Source organism: Canis lupus, chromosome 10 (assembly GCF_003254725.2).
Source record: "Canis lupus dingo isolate Sandy chromosome 10, ASM325472v2, whole genome shotgun sequence".
Lineage (NCBI taxonomy): Eukaryota > Metazoa > Chordata > Mammalia > Carnivora > Canidae > Canis > Canis lupus.
Window position 1 is genome coordinate 14,013,427 of NC_064252.1, and position 25,705 is coordinate 14,039,131.

Here is a 25,705-nt window from a genome sequence, read left to right on the forward strand (position 1 = left end):
ACACTATAAGTCCAACTCCTAATGGTGGTCAAATATGTCTCTTCTTTGGCTGTTAATTTCCACTGACTCCTCATTATAGATAAAAGTAGTAATCATCCATGGATACATGAACTCATTGAAAAATAAAGAGCACCTTAATTTCAGTAGGGAATGAATTCTCAATAAAATTTTACTTTTATGTTTACCGATTTTACTAATTTTAAATATATTCATCTTTTGATTGATTATGTACTAAAAGCTATTTTAATGATAATTCAGTACAGAGGAAAGGCTGTCATACATAATAGCCCCATAACATTTTTAAAATTAGAAATTTAATTTATATACATATTTTATTAAAGAGAGAATGACAAGTTGATCAATAAAAGACTTTCAAGCATAACAATATATTGCATTAAGATAAAATTCTTTGGGATTGGGGAATGAAAATGTACATTCAGATAGAAAACGGAATGATATAACAATGATAAAGAAGAGCTTTTCATGTATTCTTTGATTATGATATTTAACTTCATTTAACTCACATTAAACATAATGGAATAATTCTATTTAAAAATGTCATTATTTAAAATACACAATAAATTACATCCTTTGCAGCCATTTTTACATATAACAATTTTAGACCTTAACCTCAAAATATGAAAGGGATATTAATAATTAAAAAAATTATTTCATAGAGTGCAGGGGAAACTGATGCTTTAGATTTAAAATTGTCAAATTTTATCTAGATATTTTTTCCCCAACTCATCCTACTCAATATAAATTCCCCTTGATAAAGTCAGCTAGTGTGTAGGTCAATATTTCACCAATTGTGTGACATGAATACATTCCTAACTCACTATGTTTAGAAATCCAGATCTTATTCTTTGATTTTATATCTGTATCTATATCCATCTCCACCTACCCACATGCTACTTTTTTCCCTCCCACACTCCCAACATTCAGAGAGAAAACACAGTGAAAATACTCCACAATCCCATAGTAGCATTACAAATCCTTGTTTCCTCGCCAAGATTTTATAGTCTCTCTACGAGATTCCCAAGTCTCTTCTACAGGAATTTTCTTTCTTGACTCTTATAAAAAACAGCAGGGTATTGCTTTTTCTTTTAAAAATCCACCTTTACTAAAAAAAAAAAAAAAAAAAAAATCCACCTTTACTGATTTGGGTATATTCATATATACATCTACATATCCTTACATCTATTTATATAGTTATATATTCAATACCTTTTCCTACATTACATGAACCAATGTAAGAAATTATTTAAATGTTTTTCTTTGTACTTAAATCCATACACAGATACACACACAAATTTAGTTGAAGTAGTTTTACCTCATTGTTCTTAAGCACAACAAGAGACAAAGTAGTAGGCTGTGTTCAACCCTGTCCATTCTGATGGCCACGTCAGAGGTTTTCAGTGCTTAGTCTCCGTCACAAGCAATGCTGCAAAGAGCATTCTTGTGACTTTATCTTTGTGCTCATGTTTGGTTAGTTTTCAAGCATAGATTCTTGTTTGATCACTTAGTCAAAGTAATGTTAACTTTTAATGGGTGTTACCCTCCAAAAACTGTGCCATTTTTACATTCAAATAACAATGGAAAAATGTGTTTTTCCTTATACCTTCCCGCAAACGCACATAACCAACTTTTACAATGTTTTGCCAATCAAATAGCAAAGAATGATTTCTTGCGAATATTTAAATTCGCCTGTCTCTGACTTCTGGTGCATTACTCTGGGAGAAGAGGCATGCACTTAATTTGAGTTCTGGTAATACCAAGTTGCTGTTCTTTTTCCCTTAGGCCATATTTATCTGCTCAGTATTATTTGGATATGGTTTTTGATTCCCCTATGACTCCTAAAAAACATATTTTCCAGTTTTCTTTTCTGGATCATTTCCTCTTTTCTATTTTTGTCTTCATCATTTTTGATAAAGTGTATAGAGCAGTCTTCCTCAAGCCTGCTTGCTTTCACCTTAAGCAGCTGACTTGCTTAACATAAATAGCTAGATATTGCTTCTGGCAAGAACACAAACCCAGGACACTCCCTGAAGGGCCAAAGGAATAATCACCTCACCTTCCATTCCATTCCTCCTGCTTTTGGTTAGTTTCTAACACTTTCTTATTAACTGTTAGAAAAGTTATTTTCTTCTTTTTATTAAGGTAGTGCTTTTGAAACTTTCCCACCAAATTGCTTCTATAAGCAGAGAAGAGTGAAACTGAAAATAATGATTTGTTTTCTTATTCCAAACCTTTGAGTAAAATGGAAAGTACCAGAACATTTGCTGTTTTATTGTCAATTCTTTTACTCTCTGACAAAGAGTATCTTGTTTCAAAAACACTGTATTAAGTTGGATGAAGATCAAACTCATGATTAATTCAATTCAATATACCAAAATGTATATATTGCATGCTGAAACTTCTATTCAGTAATTGGGAGTTTGGGGAAAGTTTTATCATTTAGCATTGAATACCCCCTGAGAGGGCCTCAGGGACCTTACTGTGAAACCATTAATTTAGAACTATGGCTCTCCGTCTGCCTGAACATGAGAAGCAGTTGGGTTACCTTGAGTCTCAGCCCCAGAGATTTTCATTCAATGGCCTGGCCATTGGTATTTTGTCAAAACTTCCTAGGATATTTTAACGTGCCACCAGAGTTTAAGATCACTGTCGTAGAACACAGCAGAGTGTCTTTCTCATTGTAGACACTCAGAGTCTATTTTGGAATTGTATTGAAATAACAGATAAGCACAGAACATTAAAAAGACAAAACTAGGGACGCCTGGGTGGCTCAGCAGTTAAGTGTCTGTCTGCTTTCAGCCCAGGTTATGATCCTGGAGTCCCAGGATCAAGTCCCACTTTGGGTCCCCGCAGGGAGCCTGCTTCTCCCTCTGCCTGTGTCTCTGCCTCTCTCTAGCCGTGTCTCTCATGAATAAACAAATAAAATCTTAAAAAAAAAAAAAGACAAACTTCTATAATAAAATATTAGGACATATTGTGTAGACCAGGGTTATTTTGTGTGAGAACAGGCCAGAGCAACTTCAAGAATCACTTTTTCAGAATTACAGACATTGGAATGGTGTTTTGGAAACTCATTTTCATTAGGTACAGACCACAGGATATCTAGCTACCTGTGTGTATTTGGATGTATATGTGTGTGTGTGTGTGTGTGTGTGTGTGTGTATAAAACTAATGGAATTAGATATTTAAATTAAAAATGAAATGCTTATTCATAAGATTTCACATTATTGACATAAAAGTGAATTAATATTACAAAATGTTTTTCCTAGGTCATTATAAAATTCCCTTGATATGTGTTGAGGCCAATCCATTTCAGAGCATAAAGCATTAGAAATAAATTAGGGTATGAGGGAAGAAGATGGAGAGTAAGAGCAAGCTTACAGTAGACTGGCTGTGTAGTAGTTTTCCCGACTCTCAAGTATGAGACAAGGAAGAACTTTTATTGACCTCTCCTTTGGTCACTTCTCCTTGTAGGATAGATCTACTGAGATCTTTCTAAGAGTAAAGGGAGAAGCAGGAACAGAGTACCTGGTAAGAAATGATTTGGGTGGAAATTCCTATGGTTAGTGCTTTTACCTTGGTGCATCTAAAATGTGGTATTTTTGCTAAGAAACTAAGCAGTTTATATATTTGGAAGCCTCATTAATAGCTATTACTGTTCTGATTTACTACATTGATAATAATTCTTGGGGTTTTAAAATAAAACACTGAATCACTATTAAGTTCAATTTAAATAAGTTTAATATTAATGAAGGCAGAGGGAGGCAAGTTCTAGCTTTTATTATTATTTTTAAATCAAAAGATAATTAGAATATATTATTGACCTAAACATAAAAGATAAAACTATAAAACCTCCAGACAAAACTATAGGAAAAAATCTCCTTGGGCCAGGCAAACATTTCATAGAAAATTCGACACTAAAAGCACCAATCATAAAATCTTAAAAATTATAAATTGGATCTTATTAAAGTCGAAACTTCTGATCTTCAAAAGGCGTTCTTAACAAAAATGAAATACTAAGCCATGGGTTGGCAGGTAATATTCACAATTTGTGTACCTGACAAAGGATGTTATCCAAAATACATAAACTCAATAAGGCAAACCAATTAAAAAATGAGAAAAGACGTGAGCATACACTTCATAAAAGAAGAAATATAATGGTTAATAAGCACATGGAAAGATTTTCAACATTCATCATCAGGAAAATGCAACCTAGAATCACATGATATTCCACTATATGCCTACTAGAAGAGCTAATTTTTTGTATATTTTTTTATTGGAGTTCGATTTGCCAACATATAGTATGACACCCAGTGCTCATCCCGTCAAGTGCCCCCCTCAGTACCCATCACCCAGTCACCCCAATCCCCCACCCACCTCCCCTTCTGCAACCTTTTGTTCGTTTCCCAGAGTTAGGAGTCTCTCATGTTTTGTCACCCTCTATGATTTTTCCCACTCAATTTCTCTCCTTTCCCCTATAATCCCTTTCACTATTTTTTATATTCCACATATGAGTGAAACTATATCATGGTTGTCCTTCTCCAATGGACTAGAAGAGCTAAAATTAAAAAGACTAAATAACTATTAGCAAGAATGTGGAACAGCTATAAGTCTCATATGTTGTTGGTAGAAATGTGAGTCTGACAGTTCCTTTTAAGTTAAATATATGCCTATCATTTGATCCTAGGAGTCATTCCACTCATTGGTATTTACCCAAGAGAAGTAGAAGCATATGACTCCATATAAAGACATGTACATGACTAGTCCCAGTAGTTGTATTTGCAATAGTCTGAAACTAAAAACAACCCAAATGGTTATCAATAGGTGAGTGGATAACTATACATATCTCTATCTACCTCTATCTCTATATTTATGCAGTATGACTATATATATATATATATATATATATATATATACACACACACACGATAGAATGAAAACGAACAAATACTAATACGTATGATTGCATAGGTAAGTATCAGAAACATTATGTTGAGTTAAATAAGCCAGATACTAAAAAATATACTTTTTGCTTCCATTTCAGTAAAATTCTAAAACAGGCAAAACTAATCCAGAGTGATAAAACACAAAATAATGGTGGCCTGGGCTGAGGGGTGGAGGAAGAGGCCAAGGGAACGTCTTTGGGTGATGGAAATGTTCCATAATTTAATTATGATGGTTAAAGAGAAGTGAATTAATTTCCCACCATGTGTCAGCTTACACTTAAAACGAGTGCTGTTTTATTGCCTATAAATATGCCTCAGTTTAAGATAAACACACTAGTCTAGGTAATAAGTGTTAGAGAGGTTCAGGGATGAGAGGCATCATTAGATACTTGACAGTTTAGAACGTAGGAATGTCAGGCCTGGCTAAACTGTGAAAGGCAGCTGAGATGGTCGGGAGATCACGCTGGAGTGAGTGTGGGTCTGACCATCCAGCTTTGAGGACTCTTCCTCTCGTCTAAACTTTGTTTTTACAGATCATAAGAGGCTGAAAAGTGTTTCTCTGTTATGCTGAAGATCACAGAGTATTCAGGAACGGGGCCAAATGAGAATTCCTTGTGTTGTGGTGAGAAAGCAACTTACGATTTCTTTCTAATAAGTTACAAACAGACTCAGGACACTCAAAGAATGTCTGGCACTAAGCTGCTTTGAACGGTGTGAGAGGCTTCTTCATCTAAGAAAGGCTTCCGAGTGGATCTGAAGAGTTTTGTTTGTTTGCTTTTTCCTTTTGGACAGAGAAAAGGCCTGAGATAGTCTAAAAGGTTAATGTTAGAGCTAATAATGCATGCTCCTCTTTTTACTTTTTCCTTTTGCCCAAAATGGTGTGTGACTTTTAATGTAAGTCATAGACTTCAAATTCTTTGAGTTTTGATTGCTTCTTTCCTTTTCGAAAGTGTAAGATTCCTTGGATTATCTGTTCTTCACTGGAAAGCCTTCTCTCTTGTTCTCTCTCCCTCTCTGTGTTACTATAATTTAACTCTTAAATTTTAGATAGTTGAGATTCACATGCAGTAATGCAGAAATGACTCAGAAACATCGTGTGTATTCATCACCCTGCTTCCCCCAGTGTTAACCTCTTGGATAACTATGGTATGATAACACAACTGGGAAGCTGGCATTGACTACAATCCATGGACCTTATTCAGATTTCACCAGTTTTACGGACACTCATTTGAGAGTGTGTTATGTGTGTGTACTTAATTCTACGTAATTTTGTCACATGCGTAGATTCATGTGACCTTTGCAGGTCAGGATGTAAAACAGTTCGGTCACCACAAAAATCCTTTTTGTAACTACACCCCCTTTACTCCCATTCACTCTTACTGCTGTATATAACCTCCAAGAACTTCTTCATTTATATAATTTTATCATTTAATGACTGCTATAGAAATGGGATTATATAGTATATAACCTCTTGGGAATAATTTATTTTCACTCAGCATAATTCCCTGGAGATTCATCTTACCTGTTGCATGTAACAAGAGTTCATTCTTTTCAATGCTGAGTTCTAGCTCATAGTATGGGTATACCAGTTTGTTTGACTCTTCACTCAGGACATTTGGATTGTTTCTAACTTTTGGCTATTATGAATAACACTGTTATGAATATCCAAAGACAGGTTTCTGTGCAAACATAAATTTCCATTTCTCTGGGATAAATGCTGTAGAGTAGAATTATAGTGCATGGTAACCGTGTTTCATTTTTTTTTTGAAACTGCCAAATTGTTTTCCAGTATAGCACAACAATTTAACATTAGCATTAGCTATGTATGAGTGATCCAATTGCTCTAGATCCTTGATAGCATTTGATGTTGTATTTTTTTTATTGTAGCCATTCTGATCGGTATGTAGTGATAGCTAATCATGGCTTAATTCACATTTCCTTGATGGATTTGCACTAGGCCTACAGATAAATTTGGAGAGAACTGATAACTTTACTAGGCTGAGTCTTCCAGTCTATGAACATGGTATTCTCTCTATTTAGATTATTGACTTCTTTTCTCAGCATTTGCATTTTTCGGTATACAGACAGTGTGCAAGTATTATAAAGTTTATCCCTAAGTATTTCATTTTCTTTGGAAAAGTTATAAATGTGTTTTAATTTTAGTTTTCTTTTTTTTAAGATTTTATTTATTCATGAGAGACACAGAGAAAGAGAGGCAGAGACATAGGCAGAGGGAGAAGCAGGCTCCCTGTGGGAAACCCAATGTAGAGCTCGACCCCAGGACCCCAGGATCATGCCCTGAGCCACATGCAGATGCTCAATCACTGAGGTACCCAGGTGCCCCTAATTTTAGTTTTCATATGTTCATTGTTACTATATAGAAATGACATTGACTTCTGTGTGTAGATCTTTTATCCTGTGATACTTCTGAAATCATTTTTTAGGTCCTAGGAGTTTTGTTTTTGTAGCATCCTTGATATTTTTAAAATAGACAATCATGAAATCTGCAAACAGTTTTATTTATTCCTTGCCAAGTTCTGTGCCCTTTCTTTCCATTTCTTGCCTTATTGCAGTGGCCACAACTTATAGTGCTATGTTGAATAGGAGTGGTGAGAAACGAATCTTTGCTTTATTCCCTAACTTAGGGGAAAGTATTCATCATTTACCATTAAGAATGATTTTTTTTTTTAGATTTTATTTATTCATGAGAGACACACACACACAGAGGCAGAGACACAGTCAGAGGGAGAAGCAGGCTCCATGAAGGGAGTCTGATGTAGGACTTGATCATGGGGCTCCAGGATCACACCCTGGGCCGAAGGCAGATGCTAAACTGCTGGCCGCCCAGGGATCCTCAAGAATGATTTTTAAAGTATTTTTTTTAAAAGATGTTCTTTATCAAGTTGAGGTAGATATTTCCTGTCCTTAATTTGATTAGAGTTTTAAAGTTATGAATGAGTATTGGGTTTTGCCAAATAATTTTTTTCTGCATTGATTGATACAATCATACCATTTCCTCCACCTCATTCTGTAAGTTGAGAGTTTACGGTGATGAAGTTTGCTATGAAAATTGAGTCTTGGTGAAAAGCCTGGTGTCAGTCATGGCTAGGAAAAATAAGGGAGAATGTTGGAAGAAAATAAAGTCCAAAGAATGGATTCATAACAGTACAGAAATTTTGTATTGTACATTATAGTTGGCAGAGGAAGGATGGTGGAATTAAATGTGAATTCTTAATAAATGATGGTACAGAAAAGTATATATGTATATTTGAGTTCTGGAGTAAAGAGGAACGTATTACTTATTGAAACACAAGCGCCACTATTTTCTGGGATTCACTGTGCCTTAAAAATATGATACATTCATTTTAATAACTAATATTAAACAATAATATTTCTTCAACTTTGCAGGGACCTACAGTCTATTGAATCTACCTTATTTTCATTGTCTTTAACTCTCATACCCTTATTTTCCTGCTTATTCGGTCTTGATTCCACTGTACATTTTTATGATTGCTCCCTTGCTGATACCCGTTATCTTCCACTCCCCCCCCCCCCATCTCTATTGCAGCTGCCTGAAACTTAATTCTATTAAATTCAATTCTTTAGCTATTCTGGAGCTGCATCCACATGGCATAGAGTGCCTCCAGAAAAACTTTAAATTTGTTTCTACTAATACCCTGTGGGCACTTAGGTCCATAATCTTAAAGCCCAACATTTCCATTTTATGTTTACTTATCTTTGTAGATTATTATAGAATATATTTTGCCCTTTTCCTCAATACCTTCATATCCATTCAGTTGGTGACCTTGCTTCCTATTTGCACTGAGAAAATAGAAACATCTGGGAGAGAATGTTCACAAGCACCCACTATCATATGTACTCACTTAACTCTTCTGGGTTCCCACAGATGAACTGTCTGTCCTCAAACCAAGGCCCACCCCTTTACTTCTAGAACTCATCCTCTCACACCCATGCTAGGACATAATTCCAGCAACTCTAACCATTCTTTCATGCACCAAGTTTTCTCCCTGACTGGGTCATTCCCATCAGCATATAAGCCTGTTATCATTAACCCGCCTTACCCAAACCATCTCTTAATCCTACATCCTCTTCTGGATAATGTCCATTTCTTTACCACCTTCTACAGAAAATAAATGCTAGAAATATTTGCCTGTGCTCTTCAGCTACTACTGATCTCTTCCCATTCATTCTTGAACCCTCTCCAATTAGGCTTTTGCCTCCAACCATCTACTAAGCCTGATCACCTGAGGGTCACTAATGGCCTCCACATTGCCAAAAATAATGATCAATTCTTTGATCACATATTCTTAACTATCAGCAACATAAACACAACAATCTTGGTCTTCCTCTCACACCTGGTTCTCTCTAAGCCTTTGCTATCTCAATAAATCTCAACCCCATTCTGCTCGTTGCACAGATCAAAATCGGGCATCAGCCTTGAGGTTTCTCACTCATACCCCAAGTACAAGTAGCAAAATCAAAACTCTTCTCACCACTTCTACTTGTATCATCACAGTCCAAACCACAGGCATCTCTTGCACAGACGATTTCGATTGCCTCAAAACTGTTCTTTCTCCTTTCTCTGCACAGACAATTTCAATTGCCTCAAAACTGTTCTTTCTCCCTTCTCCTTATATGAATTCTCATCAAGTCCACCACAATTTCTCTAGAACTCACAACAGATTATATCATTCCTTCATCTTGAAACTCTCCAATGGCTTTTGATCACTCAGAATAAAGGCAAAGTTTTTGTAAAAGCCTACAAAACTTTACACAATGTTGGTTCCACATTATCTTCTGAGTCACCTCCTTTTTCTGTCCAATTTGCTGTACTCCAGCCCCACAGGTCTCCTCACCATGTCTCAAACACCCCAGTCACATTCTTGAGGCCTTTGCTCTTGCTGTTCCCATTCCCTCAGTGATGTACCCATCTCACATTGTTCAAATGTGAGGACTGTCATCTCTAATCTTTCTGGACCTATCAGTATACTCCTTCTCCTATTTTCATTTATTTTACTTATTTTTTTTTCATTCCCTGTCTCCCATATTAGAATGCAAGCTCCACGAGGTCAGGCACTTTAATCCATTTTGCTCACGACGCCAAGGACAGTATCTGCTGCACTCTTGTTTCTTAATAAATATTAGTCAAATAAATGAATACATATGTAAGTTAAATTACAGAGATGATAATGTTGGGGCAAGTTTCAGAAAAGAAATCTTATGATCTAATGCCTACATTAGGGACCATACTGAAAAGAGATGAGTGTAGGTTGGGGAATGCATCCCAGGCCCCTCCTTGTGGTACCCATAATATGAAAGGAAAGCTGTAGTTGTTTGAGAGGTGTGAGGGGGAACCCTGGGCTAGAACAGAGACCTGGGATTCTCTTCAGCACAGAGATGCAGCTGAATGAGTGGGGCTACTGGATGAAATCAAGCAACAGCACTCACACCAGCTATGTGTCAATACTGCACCACATGAAATAAGTAGTAAGCGTGGTAGGCAGTTTAGGCTGCAATACTTCTTGAGGACAGAGATCTCAAAGGGAATGAAGATATTAGCAATGGTTCTCACGATGCCACAAATAGTGCTGCTTAGCAGCTTTGTTTTTTTACCAGCATCATCATTGTCATCATCATCATCATCATCATCATCATCATCATCAAATCAGAGTGCCTATAGGAGGAAAGCACTGGGCTATTTAGTAGCATATTTCCTAAGTTTTTGTGAGGCGGGTTTTGGCAAGAGAACTCAACTATCTCTGCAAATAGAACTGGAGGCTCTTCCTCAGGTGCTTCTGGTATTTTATGAATGTTACTTGACATCTCAGACCATCTCTTTGTTTTCTTCTTTCTACCTCTCCTGTCATCACTACAGAATGGAGGGTGTTTTAATTATACTCAAGGTAATTTGAATTTAGATCTTCTGAGGGCTCTTCTAACAATTCCCTATATTTCTGACAAGCCCTGTTTGGAGTGGCAGACTGTTTCATAGTCCTGACTTAATGCAGGGGAAGATAGGTTAGACAGTAAAAAAAAAAAAAAAAAAAAGTTATAAAAGGGGCTTATGCTTCCAGTCTTGATTTCGTTTCTTTTTATATCTTAAGTGACAGGTTTGAGTACTTTAGATTATAGGGCATGCACAGTCGCTGGACTGCCCAGTTGTGTTAATTAATTTCAAGAACATTTTTACGTTCCTGGTCCAGAGAAGAGAGGAAGAAATAGTAATAAAGAAGAACAGGCAAGACAGACTGCTGGCTGGTGGAAGAAGAGTAGATGTGTAGACATGTTTCTCTCTTCTGACTTAACAGCTGCTACTTGGTCAACGGGGTGAGGCTCAGTTACTTTAGGTTTAGGATGGGTTCTTCCAGTAGGATGAATGGTGCTTCCAAAGTCAATAAATGAAGGAAGGAGGGAAGAAGAAGAGGAAAAGAAAGAAAAAAGATGAAAGCAGTTGTTGCAAAAGGTATTTTTAAAATATCTTTTGCTGTGTTTAAGATGGGTGCATGGGATATATCAGAGGACAAATGTGAATGAGCAAAACTGGTGCCTTTAGGATGCGGGGAGAGTAGATAAAATCTAAAAAGCATTGTGAAAAAGTTGATTGGTTGACATCGTATGATTAGTTCATCTTCTCTGACATGTTACGGATGCTGTTATTACTGTTTTTCAACCAATGTTCCTTTCCTGGCTTGTGTAATTTTGGAGTGGCACGCTGGGAGTTTAAAAAAGTACTAATGAGCCTGGACTTTTTTTTTAACTTTTTACTTTCAAATGATCTCAAACTCTCAGAAGAGTTTTATGAACAGCATGGCAAACTTAATACTTTCTTTGGGACCCCTGGTTCAAGTTTTGCTATTATTATTATATTATTATTATTGCTATTATTATATTATTATATTATTATTCTAATAATATCTTTACATGAACAAGTCCGACTCAGGACTACGCATTGTACTCCATCATATGTCTCTCCAGCCTCCTTCAGTCTGGAAGAGTTCCTCAGTTTCTACTTGACTTCATGATCTTGGCATTTCTGAAGGTCAGTTATTTTACAGAAGTTTTCTAAAGTTCTGTTTGTCTGACATTTCTTTCTGATTATAACCAGGTTATGAATGCTTTCTTTGCTCAAGTATTAAAGAAGTGATGTTGTAGGCTTCTCATTGTATCCTATCAGGTGGCACATGGCATCGATTTGTCCCACTACTGGTAATGTCAACTTTGGGCACTTGATTCCAATGGTAGGTGGTAGATTTTTCCACTACAAAGTTTTCTTTTCTTTTGTAGTTAATACATGGAGAGAGATACATTGCCACTGTGTAAGAGCCTGTTCCTCATCCTACTTTCATCCACTAATTTTAGCATTCATTGATGTGCCTTGCCTGAATTCCTCCTTTTTATTAATTGGAATTCCAATCTAAAAAAAGGTTTCTTCTCTTCCTTTTTATCTATTATTATATCAATGTGGATTCACGGATTCATATTTTATTCAGTGGACTATAATCTATTACTGTTATTTTTTAATTTTAATGCTCAAATTGTTCCATATTTAGTGAGTGGGAGTTTCTTCAAGTGGCTCCTGTGTTATTTGGTCATGTTCCCATCATTCTTTTGAGAACTTCCTTATGTTCAGGTACGGTAATATATTCAAAGCTCACTTTGTTTTTTCCCTGATCCTCCCTTAGAATTTGCAGTGAGCCTTGGAGAGATGTATTTAGAAACCAAGACTTGGGGATTAAGTTTGCTCATTGCTACTTAGGTGTTATTGCTTTTAGATCTTCTTACTGAATACACACATACACACACTTAAATATCTTTATATATCTATATTTACAAAACCATAAGTTTATATCTACTCTTTCAATTCTAATCCAATGACCCAACCTTACAGGGTTAATCTGAAATTTTCTCCCTTTTCATATTTGTATCTTCTTTCTCCAGCACTAAAAATCCCCACTCCCTGTGTTTGTAGCTAATTGTTCAGTCCTACTGAACTCTGACCTGCTCAGAAGTTTACCCTGTGTGAACCCTAAGTCCTCTCTGTTGCAAAGGAAGGCAGGTATTATCATTATTTCTAATTGGACTTTTTGCATTGGCTGGTTATTTTGGCATCATAGAAACATGGCAGTGAGTTGGTAAAACAGTGGACTTACAACATACTGATATTTTATTTACTCAACTTCAACTGAATTAAAAATCCTGAAAACATTGTATTATTGCACAAATTTATACTTACATCTATATGTATGTATATGTTGCACAAAACTATGGTTTACTGCCTTTTGACCCCGGTTTTAGGGGATTTTTCAAGGGCAAATTTGACCCCTAGGGGCTTTTCACTTTATATGATAATTTCAGAATCTAAATCCTATGTAAAGTATGACTCTACTCTATGGCCTAAATTGTCTCAAAATCTCGTTCCAGGAGAACACATCACTTTGGTTTCCAAAATTGAAGCTGAGAGGATCAGATACTGATTCTAGATTGTACCTACTTATTCAGAGAAAATGATATCAGTTTTGTTTGTTCATTCCCTCAAAAATGCAGATAATAATGCTTTCGATAAATATTCACGCCGTATTTGTAGGCCAGAGCTAGGGTCTTGGCTATGGGGTGACCCATTGGAGTGGCTCAAAGGGGCAATTCATAGTAGGCCATGCTGAAGGGAGTGCAGGCCAAGGAGTGCTGCTAGGAGAGGGGGGGAGGAGAGAAGCCTGAAACCAGGGAAGAAAGGCCAAGAAGCTGATGACAATACTACAGAAAGGAGTATGAGTTTATCCAACCTACGCTTACCCTATTTTCAGTTTACCCCCAAGTCTTGGCTTGCTTTACAGATACAGAAACGTATATATGTGTTTCCTGCCCTGAAGAAGATTTTATTCTAACACGGCAGAGTCACACCAACAGTTATATGATATCTCAGATGTCTTGCTGTAGTTTCTAGATTTGTGAATTTTGACAGTTGTTGCTGAATTGCTTTTCATAAGGTTAATAAGAGTTGCGAAGTCATTTCCGAATACTTCTTTAACAAGCCATTTCATACAGTATGTCATGTATTTGAAAGGCACAATTTAAGAAGGATTTAGGTAAGAACTTTTGACCTACCTAGGATAGTCTTTTTCCCTTGTTGAGTAGTTAAAAAGTACCAAGAAAGTAGATAATGGCTTTTTGAGAAAAACAAAAACCAAAAGCCCAAACCAGTGCCTCTCCTGGTTGCATTTTTCTAGATCTTGATGTACTGGACTGGATTCCCAAGGGTCCAGAGAATTATCTTTGAGTTAAAGCATCGTTAATTGTTATTTTGTTTACTGTTCATTATCTTAACATTTGTGAATGGCTATTGGGCACATGAAGGGTTTCCTCTTTTGTTTAAAGTTGTCTGGACTTTATAAAATCACGTGATAATTTCACAAGACACTTCTCCCCAGGGGATAACACGACTGCAGAAACCTATTTTGAGGATTAGGAAGAAATTAAAGATTACTCTTAAGTGGTTATCAGTAAACAAGCAGCGATATCTGTGGCCTTTACCTTCAAGGAAATTCGATTTTAAAAAATGAGATTTGGCTCTTTCATCTTTATTTGTAGTTACTTCTTATTTGTTAGTGAGTCTTCTCTTATAGTCATTTCCCTTTGCTGACATACTTTCAGTTCTATAGAGTTTTTGGGCAAAAGCTATTAAAAAGCAAGTAAATCACCATGATGTTCTATATATATTACCTTTGCAAATAATTCCTTGGGCAAGAGCTCCAGACTAATAAATGAGAGCATGTGGATAATTTAGAATGGCTTTCTTTTTAGAACCAATTGCCTGGGAATTGAAAAATTCAAAGTGCTTTTTCATGGCGTTATTGTTTGAATTAATTAAAAAAAAAAAAAAAAGCACTTCATTTAGACCTGTTTCTGTGTCTCCTCAATTTGCTTTCTGGAGAAAGAACCAGGGAATGTTGCACTTTGGGAAAAATTTAATTAAGTCAGTTCACAATGGAACACCAGAAGATAAAATTCCTCAGGCCGATCCTTTTTGGGATCGTGGAAACAGACAGGAGGTGAAGATGCGCCGCCGGCCCGGTGTGTGCAGAGCACAGCCTCCCGTCTTGGGGAAGGCAGGAATGGAAAGGCTGCCGAAGTGAGGTTAAGGTCAAGATCACAATTCATTCCCTTGTTTTAATGCAATTTCAACTCGGCGAAACATATGAGGTGTGTCACGAGCATTAACATTTTGAGCCCTAGGCAATCAGATCCGAGGGCTCATTCTGTTCAATTCCTAATGCGGATTATATTTCATAATGTTGCTAGGACTTGATTATTTGCACATCCTAGAAGGTATAGCTCCGGCTCTGAACATTTGAAAGAGAACTGCTATAGAGCTGTGAACATTAAACAGATAATTACTATAGGTAAATCTCATAGAAATAAAGAAATGAGCCTATAATCACGGTGCTAGAATTATATATTTGGACGGCTATCATGCCAGCAGTTTAATTTGACTACCTTGGCAAGCGCTGAAAATGAAGGAGAGGCACAGAGAACTACCTGTGCATTTTATAAGCATTGCAGGGAAGCCCAGAGACAAATAAAACACCCCTTCGGACCATACAGAAACGTGCAGGCTTTTTGCATCTATTTATATCTATCTCTATATGTTTATAGAGATGAGCAAACACACACATACCCCCAAATAAGACATACTAGTCACAGAAAGTGTCTGTAAACATTAATGTTAACTTCTGCATATACACGGATTTCAAACACGTCCTTTACTTTAAAGGACTCTGTCACCGGACAGAGTAGATATGAAATCTGTTTTGTTGCTTTGTAATGTGCTTAAGGGAACCCCACCTGTTTAACATGAGTAATAAAAATGAGGAGGGGCTAAAATGCATTCCTAGAGTTTAGCTGGCAAATGGAGGTCGGGCCTACCTGGATGGGGTGCGGTCCCATCACTGCCACAACTGGGGTCCTGGGCGGCTCCTGAATGGTGCTGCACCACAGTTTGTTCAGCTTAAACTGAGGGCAGACACACCTTTATTATTAAAGCTAACGTGGAAGCAGGAGTGGAAAAATGGTCACTACTTTTCTGGGTCCCCAGAGAAGAAAGCCCTTCCCCTGGTTCTTAGGTTTTGCTTTTTAGGATAAATTCTAAGAATAGTGACTTATTCATGGTCCAGTAAAGGCTGAATGGAGGAGTAGAGGTGGAACAGTGCCCTTCCAAGGCACCTTTTAATTTGCTCCTGTACCAAATCCATGGGAAAGTGACTATGTGTCAGAATGTCATGGAAAAATTCGAATACCAAAGGATGTTAAAAAAAGTGACTTAATTAAAACGCACTTCCTGATTTGGAAAGTGCAATATGCTACTTTGGGAGACAAAGTGTAAGACTGGCTCAAGTTAGAAAATGACCAGGGAGTTAAATCCTAAAGTTTTTGCAGTTATTTGATATTATTTAGCTACTCTGTTTCTATAATGAGATTTTATTTTATTTTAAGATTCTATTTATTTATTCGTGAGAGACAGAGAGAGAGGCAGAGACATAGGCAGAGGGAGAAGCAGGCTCCCTATGGGGGAGCCTGATGCGGGACTCGATCCCGGGGCCCTGGTATCGTGCCCTGAGCCGAAGGCAGATGCTCAACCTCTGAGCCCCCCAGATGCCCCTAGATTTTAGCAAGCCTATCAAAATACTTAAATTTTGTTTGTTGTTGGTGTGCTTCCAGGATGGATAACTGTAGCTTATGATATTCAGGGTATAGGTCAAATTGGACGCTTTAGGCAAAATTTAAATTTTGCATTTAGGCAAAATTACTTTCTGAATAACACCTAGTACAACCTCCAATTCCTAATGGGGCAGGAGGAGTCCAGATATGGAATTTACACTTTGAGTGACCAGATTACACAATTCTCATCTCCTCTGAAATGACTCCATAAATGCCATTTCAAAATGTATTTCTTTGCCATATCACAGAAAACTTAGGAATAAATTCTAACATGTTTCGATGTTTCAAAGAGGACAAACTATTTTTTTTGTTTGGTTATTCAAAAGATTATTATAGCATCTCTAGTATATGGAGAATGTTAGAGAACATGGAACACATTTCCTGGGTGTCTCCAATAAAAGAGCCATTTCCACATATTGTACTAACTTCATCCTCTTTCCCTTTAACTTCAGCATAATTAAAACGGAGATTTGAGTAAAGTAACTCAATGCAAGTTAAATACAACGCTAGAGGGAAGCTATGGATCTAATGCAGATACAGGGGCTTCTTCTACAACAGGATTAGCAGCCTTTCAAATCACCTAGAATCAATTCTCATGGGACACTGTTGTAAAAATGAGGATACTGAGTCTAGAAAACACTTTTCTCATGGAAAAAAATCACAAGTCACAGCTTGCCACGTGCGTTACCCAAGATAAGTTTGCTGATTATCCTTCAAATGAGTATCAATTTTGGTGTAGACTCCAATATTTCCAACCTCTGAGAAACTGTTCTGGTGTCAGGAGTGGTCAATTGCCGAATTATGGCAAATATCTTCTCGTGAAGCGCTTGCTTCTCTGAGAAAACAAAGAAATTGCTTCGCCTCTGGGTTTTACTGCAATATTTTCTAAGACGAACTTTAACGCAACACAGGGAAAAAACAAAAACAAAAACAAAAAACAAAAAACAAAACCCAAACTCAAAAACCCTATATATTCATTGTCACTGGCTAACCCACAAGGTGGCACTAAAGAGAAAAGTGACAAAAGTGGAGATCACAGGCAACTTTTATATTAAATCGATTCTATTATGAGAACTAAACCAATTTCATGAAGTAGTCATCCAAATTTGAATATGCTAGTAATTCAAAATACTGATATTCAGGTTCATTGCTTGTTTCCTGCAGACTTTTTGGGGTCAAGAAGTTTCATTTAATCAAGCAGTTGGTTATTTTCAAAAACAGTGAGTAGTTTGAATATTTCTGTGTGGTTCTTTTGTAGGGAAGTTGTTTTTGTTCCCCCCATATATGCAGGCACTATGACCACTGTATGGTTATAAATTATGAACGTTTCCTTTTTATGTTTTTATACAGTGCCTAGCACTTACATATACACATATATGTAAAAATATAAATAGAATATATTCTTAATATGAATGTAAAAAACTAACATTATAATGACATAATGATCCAGATTTTTAGTATTTGTAGTCATAGCTTATAAGTAACTTTTCGAAAGCACCAAGGAAAAGGCATTTTAGCCAAAGTCTAGTTGCTTAAATTCTGAGAATAATTCCCCAATCCTGAAATACAAAATTTCACCTAACTTTCAAGGTAGGCAGGACAGTTATTCCCTGGATGTGAACAGGGAAGTGTTCTCAGGAAACCACGTACAGAGAAAGAAAAAAATGGTATGCCGGGGGCATCGCCGTGGTCCATAACCCTATAAGCAAAGATGCATGGGGAGCCTTATAGTGCCACGTGGTAGAGGGAAACAGTCTGAGCAGGAGCAAGGGGGAGGAGGCATAGACCAGAATAAGCAGCTATTGTTCAGTTCATGGTTAAGAGAAAGGGTATTCATGCACCAGCCTCAACCTTGAAGGGAAATATTATGCTCCATCTTTTTGCTTAGTTTCAAAGTAGGCATTCAATGAGTTGAAAAATAATGCAATTTTAATTTTTACTGTTATTTCATTAGATATTGTGAAATACTTTCCAACAGAAGATGTGCTTCTCGTCTGAAAATAATTGTCTTTGACTAGAATACCGACTCAGCAAAAACAGCATATGTTTTAAATTCTATTATTAAAAATAAAAAAGCACAGTGTAGATCAGAGTTGGCTTTCAAAAAATTCACAAGTCTATGACCTTAGGATTCGTGATATTTTGCTAAGAGAGAAAAACTTCGCCATGTTTCTTCTAATTTATCAACCCGCTTGCACTGATCATTTGCTGCTCAAATTTAAGAAAATACTGTGATTACCCCATTTAAAGAGCTACAGTAATAAACATTTACATATCAGGAAAGTGTAGGTGTAAAGAGAGGTGCTGTCAAGTGTAGGAAGCACAGATTTTTTTTTATGTAGAGAAGTGCAGATTTTGATGAATTATATATTTTATTATTAAATGGAAGAAGAGTTAATAAATGATGGGAAAAGAGAGGGGAAAACCCATGTATCAAAAGATACATATAGAAGAAATAAAATGGGATATTTTATGTCTTCATGAGACTTTACATTAATATTGATATATGTGCCTTTGAAGCAGATTTTTTTTTTTTTGTGGTTTCAAAGAGATGAGGTACCCTTCAAATCATGTAAATTTGAGTTGTCAAATAAGCCTGGGTCAAAGATACATTTTTTAATGCATTCAAGAGGTAAGATTTCTAAGGCAGATAAACTGCTGGTTCTGCAGTATGGAAATAAGCTACAGTCGTCAACTCTTTCAACTACTTACTTCTCAATCCAGGGTGAATAATGCTCTCCTTTTTTCTTTGTCATTATTTTGTAAAATTATAATTATTATTCTACTCAGGGTCATACTACATTTTCTCTATTTATTCATCTTATTTTTTTAAGCATTTTATTTATTCATTCGAGAGAGAGAGAGAGAGAGAGAGAGAGAGGGGAGGGGCAGAGGGACGGGGGGGGGGGGGGGAGAAGCAGACTCCCCTGCTGAACCGGGAGCCCAACTTGGGCTGGATCCCAGGACCTGGAGATCATGACCTGAGCTGAGGGCACACACACACCCCCGGGGGGGGGGGGGTGGAGGGAGGAGACAGGGTGCTTTGGCCCTAGGCTGTACCTCCAGCCCTCTGCCTGGCGCTGACTTCCCAATCTGTGCAGCAAGAACCGACTATGCAATCGGACGGTGTACACCTGGCTCATCTTTTATTTATTTATTTATTTAATTAAAAAAATTTTTTTTTTTTGGCTCATCTTTTAGAGGGTAGGATGGCCTGCTGGTGAAGAGACATTGCCTAATTTGGAATTCCAGCTCCGCCACCTAGTAATTAAATGCCTGTGGGCAAGGTATTTCTTTTCACTAGGCCTCAATTTCTTCATCTATCAAATGGAGGAAGTAGCAGCACTGACCTATGGATTTATTGTCACGATGAAATAGGCTAGCATAAAGCGCGTAGACAAATAACTGGTGCAGGATGAGCACTTGAAACTTTCTTTTTTAAAAATTAAAAAAAAATTTTTTTTAATTTTAATTTTATTTTTTTTCACTTGAAACTTTCTTAGATGTGATCAGTCGTTAATTTTTCCTGCCATATTTATCTAGAAACATGGATTTGAACAACTGAAATTCATGGTAAAAGCTGTATTGGTATATTTACTATTCAGATTTTTTTATTTATTTTATTTTTTATTTTTTATTTTATTTTTTTTATTCTTTTTTTATTCAGATTTTTTTAAAGATTTATCTATTTATTTAATTTTTAAAAGATTTTATTTATTTATTCATTCATGAGACACACACACACACACACACACACACACAGGGAGAGAGAGAGAGACAGAGACACAGGCAGAGGGAGAAGCAGGCTCCATGCAGGGAGCCTGACGTGGGGCTCGATCCTGGGACCCCAGGATCACGCCCTGGGCTGAAGGCAGCACTAGACTGCTGAGCTATCCAGGCTGCCCCAAAAGTTACCCTATTTCTATTCTGTTTATAGGATTTAGCATATATTATGCTTTCAGGTTTCGTGAATAAACTGTGGACATTTCCATGACATTTTTTTTCGCCTTTTAATGCAGATTTCTTACTGAAATCGTAAACCAAAGAGCCCATGGTGAGCACTGAAGAGTTTTAACCTAGTGTTAGAAACCACAAATAACAATACAACTTTCTTGGGGTCTTAATTCCCTCCTCTCTGGATAGAACACTTAATGCTGGAATTGGGAGTGACCCTGTGGATCTTTGGTTATATTCTTGTTTATATTCGCCATCTAGAGGGCTCTTCTGTGCTGTAAGACTTGTTCTGTTTGGTGAAAGTGTAGTCATGAGGCTTCCTCCTAGGACTGATAACACGTAGTAATCTAAGCAGGTTAGGCAATGTTTCCTTTTTTTTTTTTTTTTTTTTTAAGCACTCGATAATTTGACAGATTTTACTTGAGAAAAATAGAATCAAACTCAGATACAATTTACTTTCAGAATAACATTTTTAAATAAACAGAAGCCAGACAACCAACAGTTAAATCACGGTGTCAATTGTGGTTGGCAAATTACAGACACCATGAACCTGCTCGGTCTCAATTATGGCTCATTTTAAATGGTTCTCCTCTTTCCCTCTTTAATATCTTGAAGAATATTCTGTCTAGAAGAGTATTTCTTATGTGAAGCCCCTCAACAACACCAGCAGACGCAGTGGTTACGTGGTATGAAATTCTGAAATGATGCAATCATAAACACTAATAAGGTGAGTTTCCTCAAATTAAAAATTCCATCAAAATTATCACAATCTCCGGGTGCTGGGCTGGCTCGGCCAGTAGGGCCTGGGACTCTGGATCTCAGCGTTGTGAGTTCAAGCCCCACAATGGGCGTGGAGCCCACTTAAGAAAAACTTTTCACAATCTCCAATTTCAAACTGCCTTTTTATAATTGCCACATGGCGGCACCACTTCAGCTCCTAAGCAGGCTCCTGCCATTCACCGCCGCCTTGGTCTCTAACTGTGTGGGGTCTTCAGGAACACAGGCCGCTTGGAGCAGCAGCGCTGGTTTTCTCCCGGACCCCTGCATGTTTTTTGCTAATACCACGTATTCTTATAAAGCCTCTACCCACAGAAGTTCGAGTTTTTAATTGAATTTTCTTGGCTTCTCGATAGAGAAGGTTCATTAAAAATCACTCGAGAGCATAAAGAGACTCGTGTGTTAGCTTTGGAATTTCTTTTGCAGACTTTGAGAAGCAGAAGAGACCTCGGAGCTACCTAACTCCGACACCTTAACATCAAGACCCTGAGTTATAACATAACTAGGTGAAGGTAAGTAGGGGGGTTAGGGCAGAGTGGGGATTAGGGCAGAGTGGGATTTAGTTCTCTCTTCTGAGCCAAGCTGCTTCTGGATGTGCAGAGCTAAGCACACCTGGAAGGCCAAGTACCTAAGGCCCCTGAAATTGTGGCTCCACATACAAACCAGAGTGAAAGAGAAAAAGCACTTCTGGTGTGAACAACCAAGGAGGAAAGATGGGCCAGTGCATTCACTGAAGGTAGTTCATTTTGTGGTTATTTATTTATTTATTTATTTATTTTTGAAGATAGTTCATTTTGATTATTTACAGGACCCGGGGATTCATTTCATCAACACAACTTCTGTTGGCCTCACGTCTATTAAAACGCTCACACTTGTACGAGTCCCCACATGAGGTATGGCTACAAAATGCCTTTAAAGACATTCGTCAGCTAAAGAAATAACCAGAAAAGCCTCCCAACAAATAACTGTGTTTCTGAGAGAAGCGTCAGGCACTTTGGAAAGGCCCATCCCACCGAAAGGCTCTAGCATTCAGCAAAGTCAACGCTATCTCCGATTTAGTGATTGACAACAGGGAAGGCAGCTTCATTCTAGGAATACCCGCGAGTCATCTCTTTGCTATTTTTGTGAGGTACACAGTCTGAAATTTTGCCTCTTTTGTTTCCTTGGTTCGAGGATAGAATGGACACTCTCTAGAAAAACAATATTAAAAACTTATTTACAAAGTGGTTGCTTCTCAGCTGAAGGGTGCCACATACCTTCAGAAACAAACAAACAAACAAACAAACAAAAAACAAACACCCCAAACCTTACTGGAACCCTTTTGTGACATTGATATGTGATATGAGAGGAAGAAATATTTATCCACTTCACAGTGACTTTATTGGATTAAGTAGCAGTTTAAAGGAATCGATATTTTAATAAGTTGTGTCCACTCTATGTTCATAAGCTTGGGTCTGCTCCACTTGGGTTTCAGAAACAATCCATCCACTAATTTAATCACAGGCAGTAGTGACTTTGCTTATCGGTAAACATATACTTAAATTCCCAAATACCTGAGAGTTGCCTTGTAGTAATTTTCAGAAGTACGTAAAAACCTCAATAAAACACATACAAGATTCAAAAAGGTCTTTCTTCTTTGAATCTTTTCTCAACTGCGATCATTTTAGAGAAAGATCTTAGAGATCCTTGAGTGGATGGATGACCTCTTCATGTGGGTAGTGATTCTAAAAGCTCTAGGAGTTCCAGATTCCTCCGAGAATCCCAGTGAGTCGAACCCGTGGATTTTAGATCAAGAACCTTGAGTTGCCAGATTACACCCTGAGGTCAGAGGAGTCTGGTGACCTGCTAAGAGTCACACGGTGCTTTTTTGCCTGCCTGGACCATATTTCCCAATTCTGTGGAAAACAGACTAATAAATCCCAAGTCCTCAAGTCTTAAAATGCATCCAGCCAGATACATATGGACAGCGAGAGCATGGAGATTTAAAAACAGAGCAGAAAAAAGTAACGAACAGAATGTGGCATTTCCCTTGGTCTGTTGCTAACGGCCCACATACAACATGCTTAAAAAAAAAATCCCATCCTGGCACTTCTTTTTCATCATCATTTAAAAATGATTCAAACGGACCTTTGGAATGTACGGCATTGGGAATACATCCCATGTGGGGATAAACGGAAAAGAGCTTCCTTGAGCAGGGCTGTGTTTTCAGTGGTTGTCAGGCTGCAGTGCATGTGTATCCCATCTCTTTTGTTCGGTCATACTCGTAAAGCCAAACACAATATTTTAGTTGTATATTCTCAGGGCTACAACGCGAGTAGCATTTAACATTTCTTTTTGTAAGACAAATAATTATGGACATGGTTTTTAAAATGCCTTTAGGATTTGAAGATGTGAGAGAAACATGTAAAAGGGAATGACTTTATTCTTTATTTTCTATTTATTCTTTTTTTTTTTCCCCCTTAGTGACTCTTAAGTCCATCACACTTTGTTTTACTAAAAGCTAGAGTCTCCTGCCTCTTAGTGACTACCTGGGGTGGGGGGGTTCTGAATATCGCCCCAATTCAAGTCTTTCACACCGATTCTCAGGCCTGGATGTCCCATCTACTCCTACACAGTGTGCATTATAATTTAAAACTTCAGTAAACTTAGAAAGCCCATAACCAGCCAATGGTCTAGGAACCTGTTTTGAGGCTCCTGCTTGTCAGCAAAACTTCCTATTGATAACTGTTTAAAAAAAAAAAAAAAAAGTTTAAGCAATTTCCCCCTAACACTAGAAACTGCAAAAAAAAAAAAAAAAAAAAAAAGTCTAAGCAATTTCCCCCAACACTAGAAACTGCACACACACACACACACAAAAGTTTAAGCAATTTCCCCCAACACTAGAAACTGCACACACACACACATACACACACACACACAAAAGAGAAAAAAAGGAAAAAAAAAAGAAAAAAGAAAAGTAACTGCGGCTGGGTGGAGTGCAAAACTGATCCATCACGGGATATATCCTTTCCCTGTTCCCGTGAAGTCCCCAGGGATGGGGCGCAGATCCCCGCTGTTCTCAGTCTCCAGTCCTGGGTCCTGGGTGTCACACTGTAGTCATTATATTTTACTCATTCCCCCCAATCTAAAAATAGACATTATTCACCGGGGGAAGCAGTTTAAAATAAAAACAAAAAACAACTGTAGCCTTTACGTGGGGGAGATTCTGATGTTCCCGGCGAGCCATTGCAGCCCTGCGCACGCGGACCCGCGGGTGATGGACGCGGCCGGGCTTTGGTGACCCGGCTTGGCGCGCAGGCGGTCCCCGGGGTCCCCCGGGCTGGGCGGGCATCCGACGCGGCCGCTCCCTGGGTTCCGGGGCTCCCTCCCGGGGCGCGGGGAGGCTGGCGAGTCGGGGACCACGGGGAGCCCGGCGGCCGGGGGTGAGCGCGGGGTCCAGGGATGCCCCCGAACCCCCCCACCCCGCCACCCGCGCTCTCTGGGGGGGGCTTCCTCGGGAGGGGATGCTCGCGGGGGGGATGCTTGTTGGGGGGATGCTCCGGGGGGGGAATGCTCGCGGGGGGGATGCTCCCGGGGTAGGGATGCTCGCGCGGGGGGTGCTCCCGGGCGAGGGATGCTCGCGGGGGGGATTCTCTGGGGGGGATGCTCGCGGGGAGGATGCAGTTGGAGCAGCCTGGGCGGCCGTACCCGGAAGCTGGGGAGTCGGGGACCGCGCGGAGCCTGGCGGCCAGGGGTGCGCGCTGGGCCCGGGGACGCCCCCCGACCCCCTGACCCCTTGACCCGCGCTCCCCGGGAGGAGGCTTCCTCGCGGGGGGGATCCTCCCGGGGGGAGGGATGCTCGCGGGGGGGCGGGGGGATGCTCGCGACTCTGGGTGCAGTCGGAGCAGCCTGGGCGGCCGGGACCCGGAGGCTGGGGAGTGGGGGACAGTGCGGCGCCCCGGCGCGGCCGGGGGTGCGCGCGGGGCCCAGGGACACCCCCGACCCCCTGACCCGCGCTCCCCGGGGGGGCCTTCCTCGGGGGAGGTGGTCCCCGGGGGAGGGGGATGCTCGCAGGCTCTGGATGTAGTCAGTCCGAGCAGCCTGGGCGGCCGGGACCCGGAGGCTGGGGAGTCGGGGACCGCGCGGAGTCCGGCGGCCGGGGGTGAGCGCGGGGCCCGGGGACGCCCCCCGACCCCCCGACCCGCGCTCCCGGGGGGGCTCCCTGGAGGCGGGTCCCGGGGGAGGGATGCTCGCGGCCCTGGATGCAGGGACCCGGAGGCTGGGGAGTCGGAGACCGC

At 39.1% G+C, this 25,705-nt stretch overlaps 1 long non-coding RNA gene across 1 annotated transcript; it reads left to right on the forward strand.

Annotated features, from left to right (window-relative positions):
* The first annotated feature begins 5,361 nt into the window (after window positions 1–5,361).
* On the forward strand, window positions 5,362–24,126 carry LOC112677842 (uncharacterized). Its single transcript, XR_003147226.3, has 4 exons — window positions 5,362–5,586; window positions 21,267–21,378; window positions 21,855–21,940; window positions 22,237–24,126. It is a non-coding gene; the product is annotated as an uncharacterized LOC112677842 (long non-coding RNA).
* The last annotated feature ends 1,579 nt before the right edge of the window (window positions 24,127–25,705 follow it).